Raw genomic sequence first — 12,777 nt, forward strand, 5'->3', positions numbered from 1 at the left:
GTTAGATTTATGGGCTTTAGCTTCCTTTTAACGCTGCCCGGAAATACGAGATGCAAGCGTTCTCGTATATTTCAAATGCCTCAATAATACTTCGAGCGCAGTCTACGGGAGGCTCCGATAGACGCGCTCGAGTCTTTCTGTTTTTAAACCTTAGTTTAAACGTGGCACGAATGATTGAAGTACCCGCATTTTTCTTATTAGTCGACAATATCACGGCTCGGCATGTGGAAAGCTCACGTCCGCGCCTGTCGAATTCTGAGGAAGCTTCCCAGTAGCAAATATCTTCTGGCTAATGGAACGCCTGAATAAATAACAAGAATTCTTCAAGGTCTTTTTTTTGTTATCTATTTATAGTATGTTAACATTGTCCTTCAGAATAATTCCTCACAGAATTTTCACTCTTAAACTAATTATGGAAAATATGCTAACCTGGTTCTGAGAATGTAAGTTGACCGGCGAAACTAACCCCGTTAATTTCGTGACTACCCTGACTAACTTCCACGATGCTTGGGTAACAGGTGCTCTTCCAGTGAATTCTTTGGTGAAGTGCGCAGTGGAATGTTGAAGCACACTTCTCAGACAGTCAATGCTTAGAAGACTAGACTGCTAAACAGCGGTGTGCTGTTGCAGTGTCAGGATGTTTGGCAGCCATGTTGGAATTTCTGCGGTGCCAACAAGCACTCCAGCTAAAGGGATTGCTTGCTCTTGGATGATTTTGCAGCGGGAAAATAGTAGCCACGGTGGAGGTAGAGGGAGGAAACCTCCCGTGATTCCTGACAGTCAGTTACCAAGTTGATAAAACATTTTGTGGGTAAACATTTTAAAAGGAACCAATGACTAACTGATTCACAATTTTGTGAGTGAAAGCAATCAGCATCAAACAGCTTGGCATCACAGGATTCAGAGGCACCATATTTAAGCCATCACAATATATCAAACATAAGTGACCTACTTTCAGAACCGAGACTGTCCTCTTCTCCCCATCTCCTTTCTGCCTTCGAGTTTCAAAACACAGAAGAAGGAGAGGGGGTGAGGAACATAGACAGTGACCAAAGTAGCATGGGGCCAGACAACTGGGAAGGGGTACAAAGGGAGGCAAATGAAAGAATGGAACTGCCCCCAACTATAGCAAATGACCCGGTTGAAGGATCTATATCTAACCTCAAGATTACAGTAACATCAAGTGCCTCAATGCTGGAAATAATGCTGATTCCACAAAAAACTCCGCAAGGCCTGTTGGAGGTGTCAGTGATGAACAGTGATATTTTAAAAACCCAGAAAGAACAGTTACAACTGATTGTGGGGGAATTGAATCAGATTAAGGAAAATATGCCTTCAATAGTTAGACCTGTCTTAGAAAAAAAGCTTGCTGAAGGTGTATCCCCACAGGTAGGGGAGGAGAAAGACACCCCCAGCGGAACAAAAACCAATGTGCATTTATATCTCGCTATCCGATGCTTATAAAGAAACAGGGAGAAGCAAGGAGATATAAACAATACATACCTAGGATGAGGATATTGGGGAGAATGTACAGGAAGGGGATGACTATGAATATAAAACAGAAGAAAAGGTTGATCATAAATACAGAAGGAGGGTACGATGGTGCAGTAAAACCCCTAAATATGCTCATAAAACAAGATACCCAGAAAAAAAAATGGATATTGGAAATATAAAGAACACAGAGACGAAGGGAAGAGAGCAATGGAAATCTCAAAGTAGAATAATGAACCCCTGAATACAATCTATGTGTGAGAATAAGAGTGATGACGGTAAAGTAATCAGGTAAGAAGACAGGGGAATTTGAGGATCAAATGGGGAAAGGAAAGGGTAGGGAATCATCAGATGGAAGAAGGAGGGGTGTAGGTGGGCGTACCCAGGAAATAGAAAGTGGAAATGGGAATGACCTACTATTATATTTTGAACCAACACATCATAAGAAAGATGGAAAGAAAGTAAGGAAATTAAATCCACTAAATCAGACACAACTGCTCTTTTCCTTCTCCAAATGTGAAAGTCTGAGAGATATAAAGACTAAAGATGTTAGACAACTATATCAAAGGTTCTGTTGCATTCATGGCTGGTTAACAGCATTAATACATGTAGATCAGGAGTTACTTAAAGAAGGAATTAAATTTGCGCCCCTGACTGGAAAGATCAGAAGGGGATAAATATGAGAAACCCTTCATGATAAATAATTCAGGGCTGGGAATAAGACAGATTAAATTGATCAACAAGAGATGCGAAGATAAGGAGGATCTCAAAATCACTTTAAGATCCTGTGAAATTGATGACTTTAGAGAAGATGCAAACTCAGTAAATAGATATAAGGCGTTAGCATCCCCAGTAATTGAGGAAAAAAGCTGGCTAAGTGAGATTGATTAGAAGGCAGGGTCGTCGCACAGTCTGGACATTGCTACCTGGAATATTAATGGCTTCGGTAGAATAATCACCATGAGATTGTATGCCTACAGGAAACTTGGCTGTGAGACGAAACCCCACTGTTCGAAGGATATGTCCACCTAAATCCATCGGCTAGGAAAAGACAATTTGAACGCCCATTTGGTGGACAAATAAATCTTATATCTACTAAAATAGCCAAGAAGGTGGTCCCCCTGAAAGTCAAGTGCAAATGGTTTGTGGCCGGTAGTGTGTCCCTTTTGGAACCTAACCTAGAGTATACTAAATGTCATAATAAATAGTCATAATAAATGTTTATATGCAGGGGGTGGAGATAAGAAGTATAAATTAGACCTTGAAAAGTTCAAAGAGGATATACAGGATAGAGACCTGTTTATATTGTTGGGAGACTTCAGTCATTACCCCTGTAGAATTGACCCATGGTATAAAGAGTTTTTGTCTGCCTATTAGAGAAAAGCCGCTTGTTTCCCTAGGGGTGGTCTCACAGCGTGAGAAACAACCCTAGGAAACTTCCTGGGCTTAATGGGCCTAGTTTGCATAAATGGAAGGATGGAGACAGATCAGCCAGTAAACTGTACATTTCAGATAGGCAATCAGCCATGCCCCATAGACTATATTTTCATCCATGCATGAAATTTTGAACTAAGCAGAGTCTTAGAGGTGATAAGATATGAGGGAAGTGACTACTACCTTCTAACACGTGGCTTGTAAAACTAGGAGGCAATAAGAAATCAAGAGACACAATCATTCCTGTGCAATTGGACTACCCAAGGTGAACACTGGTGGCCTTCCAGCAGGGCCAGACACTAGATGGCATCTCCAAAACTGATAACCTAGGATGGTTAAAAAATGTAATTAAAAAAGCGGTTCAATGTCTCGGGGGCAAATTAAAAAGCAACTGATGTAGGGAACACAGGAAGAGGGGAAGCCAGACAAAAATTGGTTTAATGTGGAATGTAGGAAACCAAAATCGAACATAAGGAAAGGGGAAATAAGTCTGAGATTAAAGTATGATTCAGATATGTTTACCATCCTACTGAAACTAAGGAAAACATTTAAAATGGTTATTAGGAAACAAAAAAGAATGCAGAAAGAGAGGTGCTGGGGAAGTATTTTAGAAGCAATAGAAACAAAAGATGTAAAAAGGTTCTGGAAGTTAATCAAAGATGGATCTGGTAAGACACAGGGGACTTTGAACTGCGTGGTGACAGAAGATGCTTGGGAGAGATATCTGGCAGAAATATATGGGGAAGGGGTATGTCAAGTAAGCCAGAAAGGCACACCATGGATAGAGGGGGAGAAGGACATTAGGTCTCTATTTATGGTACGTAATGTTAGACGAATTATAGCAAATCTAACACTACCTCGGGCAGCTGGCCCATATGACCTCCCTGCAGTAATTATAAAAACTAGACCAGAATGGTGGGCAGAATTCTTTGCCAAAATGTTTAATAGCATCCTCGACTCGGAGCAGATGCCTGAAAATTGGAGAGGAGCAATTATCAGACCCATTCATAAACGGGGAGACATAAAGATACCAAAAAATTATAGATTTATCCATCTATTGGATGCGGGTGAAAAGATGTTTGTGAAAATAGCTTGGAATGACTTAAGGAATGGGCTGAAGTAAACCAGATTGTGCCTCCTGAACAGGGGGGCTTTACGGAGGGCCACTCCACAATTAACCATTGTTTCTCTCTCTGGACTATGTCACGGACGTCGGTGGAGCAGGGGGGTAATCTGTTCTGCTGCCTCGTTGACTTCCAGGCTGCTTTTGATCTAGTAGATCAAGTCCGGTTATGGGAGGCGCTAATTGTTTTGGACATCCCTACGGGTCTCCTGGCCACAATACAATTGGGCTCAGGTCATCCTGGATATAGAGGGAACTTTGTCGCAGAAGATACCTATTGAAAATGGGATAAGACAATGGTACGTTTTGGCCCCTTTGCTTTTTTCCTTATTCACAGCAGATCTGCCAGCTAGTTCGAGCATGGCACGGGGTGCTTATCCAAAACTAGAAGGGAAACATATTTACTTTATGCAGACGACCGGGTAATTTTAGACCAAACAGGGATAGGTCTACAAAGGAAGCTTAAGGTGTTAAGTGAATATTGTAGCTATAAAAAATTGATAGTAAACCTGGAAAAAAATAAGGTCTTGAGTTTTGGCAAAAAGAGGAAGAAATGTAGCTGGTTCCTGGGTTAGACAAATCTGGAAATAGTGAAAGAGTATTAATACCTAGGAATGTGGTTTGAAAAATCCCTGAAAGGTAATACACACTTGGATGCAAAGAGAATTTGGGCCCTAACCTCGGTTAGTGGCCTGAAGAAATGTAATAAAAACTATTGAGAAATGTCTGATAGACCTGTTCTGAAAGTTTATATGGCCATGATGCACCCTCAGTTTTTATATGGTGCTGAATTGCTATGTGTAATTGATAAAAGGGGGGAATGGTATCATGGGAAAAAATGACACGTATGGCATTAAGAAGATTCTGGCAACAACTGGGGTGTGGGGAGGACCTCTGTGCAGGTCAAAGCCCTTCTTTGAAGTCACCCCCCATTCAAAGGCACCACTGGGTATAAGAACTGGACTTCTGACCCTACACTTCAGTAAACTACTGGACCTGCAAAGAACTCTGCCAGGAAGAAGGACTGATGTGCTGCTATGGGGGCTACCACTTTGCTGGACTGCTGCTCTGGAAGAACTGCTTTTATGCTGTGCTGTCCTGCTGTCTGCTACTCTCTGCCTTGCTGAGAAATGACTAGACCCATTGCACTTGAACCCAGAGTGACTCCAAGGGCATACTGGCTTGTCTCCTGTTCTGAGTCTCAGAGACATTAAAGACTTCTCATCAATGTGCAACAGCACCTGGACTTTGCTTGCTGCATGTCTTATCCTGCCAAGTGGCTGCAATCCACTCCTGCACCCTTGGAAGTGGGTATAAAGTGCTGCAACTGCCAGAATCCATGCATCAATGATGATGCGCCAATTGGAACTGGTGAATCTCCCTCAATGCTAATGCATCACTGCCACTGCACAGGCATCGAATCGTCGACTGTGCGGCACATCGTCTCCAGTTTCTGACACATCTCCAACTTTGCGCGGCTGAGCATCGACAGATCGCCGTCAACTCAGTGGTTCGAAGACGATGCATCGCCTCCTTGCTTCCCGCATCTTGGCTGTGTTGATGATGCATCTAAGGTACTTCGCAGTGGGCCAAGGCCAGTCCCAGTATTCGACCTGCACCTCATCGTGGTCAGCTTGAACTTTTGGATTCACCTTGGTCTAGCGTGACCAGATAGCCCCTGTTGGCACTCTAAGCTTTTAAGCCTTATAATTTCATTCAATATTTAAAACTTCATAACTCTGTTTAGACTTTTAAGATTTTTGTCTTTTTGGTATTTTTCTAAACTGATGTTGAGTCTTTTTGTGGTGTTTTTACTGTTTGAAGTGTTGCACAAATACTTTACAAATTGCCTCTAAAAGTAAGCCTGTCAGCTCTAGGGCACTGAGGGTGAGCACAGGCTAATTTATAGTGTGTATCTGGCTTACCCTGATTAGGATTGTAGTTCCTGCTTGGATAGGGTGCATACCTCTGCCAACCAGAAACCCAATTTCTTACATATGGTGATGAGTGGTTAGGTGGGATGGATGTGAAATGCAGTTCAGTTATATTTATATGGCATAATTTTATAATTGGTAATATTTGGATAATGTAATGTGCCTACTTTGGTTTTACATGTTGTGCTATCTGGGGTCATTTAGAGTTAGGTGGAGCAATAACTCTTCTATGAACAGATAGGAATCCAATCTCACCCAATCCACAGTTCCACTGCTCCTTTAGAGATGGGAGAAACACAGGTCTTCCAGTGGTAGAGCCTCATTGGGTTCCACTATCAGAACTTTTAACCCATCGCTAGGACAAGCAAGTCGCATTTGGGGCTGGTGAAAAAGGCCTGAACTCTCCCTTTCAAATGAAAGAACTGCGGGTAGGGCACAAGACACCCAAGCATCTTCACGTAAAGAATGGAGATGATTATAGAAGGTAGGGTTAATCTGCCTCTACTTTTGGCAAGTTGATACCCAGTAGTAGAGTTTTTGTGATGCACTAGCAGCAGCTTTTCTTTACTCAGGGGTTGCAAGAAAATGGCTGAGGTTGATTGGACTATGTCAGTGAAGCAAGATGGTATGGGTCCCCTCAGAACTCCAACAAACACCTACAGAGCCTCTACCCCAGTCAATAGTGACCAGATGGCTCAAAGTTGCCAGGTAAATAACTTTCTCATTATAAGCTTTCTTTCCACATACCACTATTGTCAGTTGAGTTAATCTGCTTGAGGCAAGTCAAGACTTAGGCCACCAACACACAATGAATTGTTAATGAAAGCTGTGTGGCCCTGATCTGTGAATTGTAAAGCAGTTCAAAGGTCCAGTATAAATTACATGCTGTGCTCTTGTATGATCAATGATAATAAAGAGAACTGCATGTTTTTATTTAACACATAATATTACAATTAATGCAAATCTCTAAGGATGTACCTTCAACTCACTGTAACTGTAGGAAATGTATTAACCTAAGAAGTATAAAGTTGAGCAGCACTGTCATAATTTGCACGTGTGATAGGTAAATCACAATAGTTATCAGCAATACATGCTAATCTAAGTAACCAATATTGTGGGCATATCTCAACTTTAAATCTCGAAGATAGCACTACCTTTTCCAATTATGAAGAAATATCTCATTTAGGTTGATTTTTTTAAATCTTCATGCTTTGAAGAAATTACTAATGGTAGCTTGGTTGAAGATGAACTAGTGGGGTATTTGGAACTGTACCAAAATCAAGTTCTAAATGAAGACGTGCTCTTTTATTTCAGTAATGTCAACCAGAACCCTAGTGCATCACTTGTGAAATCTTTCCAGTAATATTTTAATAGTGATGACAACGAATGACACCCAGCTGGTGTTTCCACTTAGTGGGGACATTTCTTTGAATTTAGTTCTTCTGTCAGGTGCTGTTGATGAGATCAAAGAGTAGATGGTGAAGAGTTCACTTGCCCTCACTGCAAGCAAGACTGACAAGACTATGCTGTCCCTGATGGCCTCCAAGCTGCCTCTGAAAATCATGGCCGAGACTCATAAGCCTTGAAAGCTGGGTGGTAAATTCATTGACCTTTCCTTTGGAGTAAATAACCTCCAGGAGGACATTTGGTAATTATACATGCAAGATCACAATAATTATTAAACAAGACGTTTGCATTTTGTATCCACCAACTGTGAAAACTCAAACCTTTTGGGTTTGACGTTAATGGCACCAAAGCAAAAGTGGTGTGGATTAGCTTTTCTATTATCGCTACAGTGTTTGTTAGTGCCTCAAAATATTTTTTAGAACAATTAGTTGCTGGCATGTAGTGATGAATGGGGAAGGTTGATAGTGATGGTAAGTAAAATGAAACTGCGGATTTTCCATTAGCGAGTTAGTACAGAAAATTGTTGTGGGGGCGCATTCTCCCCAACTGATAACTGGTTTATAAATGGGGCATATTGGTGCATTTTCCAGCGTAATTGTTTTTAAAATATAATGACCAAAAACAATATTTTCCGGAGGTCTCTTTAATGGAACATTCATACAATATTCAGGAAAATATCTGGTTTCCCAAGAATCATTATCACATGCCTGCTGTTTCGTTTTCATCAGTGCTTTTTAGGTCTCGCCTACGTAGTGCGCATGCGCTGCTTAGGAAGGAGACCTTTAGCCATCGATTCGCCTTTTCAGCCAAAAACGTGCACGCGTTGCATTGCCTTCAATGGCAACGCGTGCACATCTGGCGATTCCCTTGCAGGAGCGAGCTTTGAAACCATATGGTCCCTGCTCGCTCCCGTAAGGGAAACAGGCACAGGCCCCCTCCTCTCTCCCCTCCCTCTGCTGCCTCCTCCTCTCCTCGTCAGCGCGAGGCGCGCGCTCTTGTTGAACTTCCCATCAATCACTCCTCACGAGTGCATCTGGCTCTCTCTCTTTCGTGCCGTGCTTGTTTAATAAATACTTGTTTAAAGTCTATTTCTCTTTTTCCTACTCTCCTATGCTTTGTACTTTGTATCCCACTGTGAGTCAGGAGAGTGTGCGAAAAAGGAGGCGATCTTGGCATGTTTTGACAGCTTTCTCCCTATCTCCTGTGCACGTTATTTCAAAACAGCAGGGGATGCGTTTAGCGACAGGCCGGACATCTTCACTTTACAGAATGTGCTGATACCGCCTTCTCTGAAAAGTATTCTGTGCCGCTTCACTGACTGTAACATATCTCGGGTAAATGGTGAGAAAATAGAGCAAGAAGGGGGGAGTCGGCTATATCTGCTTAATCATGCCTGCTTAAGAAGAACGTTTTGCGAAAGTATATTTTGACTTTTTAAAACAATGACAAGGGTGTCGAAGGAAGTTGCAGCAGAAGTGAAAGCTGAGGAGCAAGGTAGGGGGTGTGAAAAGTTAACACAGGACTTTGCATTGTCACATCTAAACTACACACCTCATGATGCACCTTGCGGGCATGCGCATCTCTAAGAAGAGTGAGATGATAGAAGATAGTGGAAGCAGGAGCTAAGAAACAGCGAGAAGTTCAGCCATAGGACAAGGACGAACAAAGTGGCACTCTCCTATTCCCGACACAGACCCCGCTGCCAGCGCATTTAATTGCACCCTTAAAGGTTTTTATTGTGCACATGTCATGGGATTGTTGCACAGTGTTTGGGTGATAGTGGCGTCACTGTAAAGTGTAGGGTTAAAGTGAGGCTATGGTAAAGTTTAAAAAGAGCAATCATGTGGTGACTGTTGTGGGCAGCAGTGGTGTAATTGTAAAGCTAGGCGATACCCTTGACATCACTTGGCAGTTTTTTGAGTGTTTCAACAATGCAAAACCTATTGGCTTTGTCAATATTTTTTTGCATGTAGTACAGCAGTTGAGGTTCTTAAAACATAGCTTAAAGTAAAAATAAAAAAGCGCTGGCAGTGTCATAGTGCTTTTTTTTCTACATTACTTACTTTAAGCCAAGTTGATAAGCAGCTCAACTGCTGTGCAACATGTAAAACCAGCATTGGCATAGCCAATAGGTCTCGCTTTTGGGACCTCATAAGTGTTTAGCCATGCAACAGTTGATGTTGTTGCACCAAGGATATTGTGCTGCATAACTAAATACTTATCAGGTCCCAAAAGTGAGACATATTGGCTATGCCAATGCTTGTTCTCTTTGTCCCTTCTCACTCTCCTCCTTTCGCCCATTTCTGGATTGAGTCTCTTATTCTTGCTATAGCTCGAAAATAAAAAAAACACGAGTGCCAGTGTCGACCGGTGCAACCACTAGCACACACTTAGCACTGCCTGTGAGAGGCCATTGGGTTACTAATGTTGTGTACTAGAAAATACCTTCTTTTTATAAATGGATGAGAGGCCCTGCACTACAGTTCTCCAAATTATACCATCACAGTAAACCTACATTAAAAACATGCTTTGACTAGCACTATTTTTTCAAGTTGTTATTATATTCTTAGCTAGTCTAACATTGGTTGCGCTAAACAGACCTTTCACCATCAAAATCCAGTTGGAGACTGATAGGGGCATATCAGCAACAACCGGCGATAATTATCACTAAGCGCACTTAGCGCTAGGATAATAATCACCGGCTAACGTGGATTTTTATTGCAGATAGCGTGCTATTAGCAACGCTTATCTCAAAAGCGATACAAATCCTAGCGCTAACTGCCTAACATGAGATTATCGCTGGAAACCCAGCGATAATCTCACGAAATGTGGCGTTAGCTTGTTGATAGGGCCTCACAAACTTAGCCATGATATCCACCTTCCATAGGATATCATGGCTAAGTCAGTCCTGAAGCAGGCGTGAGGAAAATAGCGATAACAGGGGTTATCGCTACTTTTCTTGCCGCTATGCTTCATAGCGTGGGGCTTGATGATAGGAGAAATGTCGCTTAGTGACATTTCTCCTGTCCTGTTAGGTCAGGAACGCCCACTTTGCATCTCATTAGAGAAGCAAAGTTGGGCGTTAAGATTTCGTACGCTAAAGCAAGGTTTCAGACGTTAGCGTGACCTTGCTAATTAGGCGATAGAATTATCACCGTTTTTCGGCCGAAAACAGCCGCAAAAGCAGCGATAATTTTCTATCGCCGCCTTGTAGATATGCCCCATAGTTCCTTAAATAATGCCTAGAACATTTTAAACCAAAACGGCTCAGAACATGACTGAAAAGAGAATGTTTGTTCAACAGTCTCTTTTCGAATAATTGAGATCAGCTTGGCAAAAGATACATGTGCGACCTGCAGCCTGTGTGAATACGAAGGCTAGGCCTACTAGGTGGTGTAGCAAAGGTATCATGGGCCATGTGGCAAGCAAGGAACATGGGCCCACATATATCAGTGGGATAGTAAAATACAGCCACAGTTCAGATTAAGTAGGACTATAACAGCCCTGGGCAACAGAGCCATCTCACTTGTTGCAAAATTTACATCTAAGCCCTTAGGCCTACAAGTACACAGGCTAATTTTTTTATAGCTTTTTAACAGTGCAAATTAAAACCATTAATTTTAATACGTGTAAGAGAAGAGACCTGGGGCTACATGTGCATTTTTCTGGTTCACTGAATGGATCCACAAGCACATTCTTCTTTCCAGAGGAACAGGATAAAAACATGTATTGCCCCTTATAAAATAATACTGTAAGGAAATATTTGTGTCCAGTTTATGTTTTACATGTTGTATCTTGTGTGTCTATGACTCTGAAGAGTGATGTGCTGAAAGACCCATAAAAATGTCACAATTATAACACACATAGCTATTAAACATGTCCGCTCAGCAGAAGGAAATCAATTCTTAAGACAGCGGTTCTTAAACTTTTGACTTCTGTGAACCCCACGTAATGACTACTACCCTATCCAATGTCTATGATTTGAACCTCAGAGTAATACAAAAAATAAAGACGCATGCGTCAAATAAATTCACAATTTATGAAATAATGTATTTAATTCACAAACAGCAAATATGCCAAATTCAAACTTTTAATGGGGAGATTAAAGCTTTTCAAAATGCAGTTTTATGTCTTAAATCCAAAAGTAGTACGGTAGATTCAAGCATATCAGTTCATCTTTTTTGTTCCTAATGCATGCTCTCTTTTATGCTCTCTTTTTGTGGATCCGCGCCTGTGCCTCAAGTGAGGATCCCTGTCGGCAATACCAGAGTTGCACTGTCCTACAAATCAAGAAAGGATACCAACTTAATATTTAGCCTACAAATTTAAATTTCTTTACAGAGCAGGTCAGTTTGACATTTTGCTTTTCATGTATAATTAATTTGCTAATATTATTTGATTTTCTACACAGTTGAGGACCTCCTGAGCAGACCCCCAGTGGTCCACTAACCACAGATTAAGAACCGCTGCTATAAGCTAAAATTGGAATGCCGACCTGGGGCCTGGGCATGCTGATCTGGGTGAAGCACAGAGCCCATCTCTTGATAATCTTGTCTAAAGTCAGGCTGGCAGGAGAGGTGCTTGCCTCCTCACTTAAAAAAAAATACCAGCACCTTTGTTCTTCTTTGGGCTAGCAATCCGTCAACTGGCACAGTACACGACTCAGGGGCTTATTTACAAGCCCCTTGCGCCACTTTTGCTTCACTTTTCCCATGTTAAAAGTGACGCAAAATTGGCGCAAGGGGCTTGTAAATCTGCCCCTCAATGCTTAGCTGTCTCGCAAGCTTTACATTTTACTCGTCCCTAAAGCACCTGCCAGGATAGAGCACTCTAAGGGGCATATTCTCAAGGATTTATTGCAGATTTATCTACACTTTAGCGCCGCAAAAGTGGTGATAGATTTATCGCCCTATTCCCAAGCTGGTGCAAACTGCGGACATCTGCAATTTTCCAGTGATAGCTGCCGCAAAAAACATCGCCACGGATGAGAGCGACAACTAACGCTAATGAGATGCGGAGTAGGGGTTCCTGTGCAAAAACACACAAAAACACAACTCCGCAACATTCTCAATGACCAGCCAGATCTGCGATGCAATCCAAAAACAGGCGATAAGGCACGTTAGCAGCAGGGATTTAACACCTGCCTTTTACTGGTGTTAAGCAGGACGACAACCTGCAGTATTAAAGGGAGCCCAGCCCAGAGCCACATCTGAAGACCAACACATGTCATGGAGCTACTGATCATGCAGCTCGGAGACCCAAGAGGGCCACAACACCTACCGACAGCACCCCCAGGACCACCCCCTCGGACTCCACCCCCGGACTACCACTGAAGCAGCGCAGAACAAGACAGATGACCTTCCGAAAACGGTATGGCCCCCAGCCACA

The sequence above is a fragment of the Triturus cristatus genome, chromosome 5_1, assembly GCF_964204655.1.
Source record: "Triturus cristatus chromosome 5_1, aTriCri1.1, whole genome shotgun sequence".
In the NCBI taxonomy this organism is placed as follows: Eukaryota; Metazoa; Chordata; class Amphibia; order Caudata; family Salamandridae; genus Triturus; species Triturus cristatus.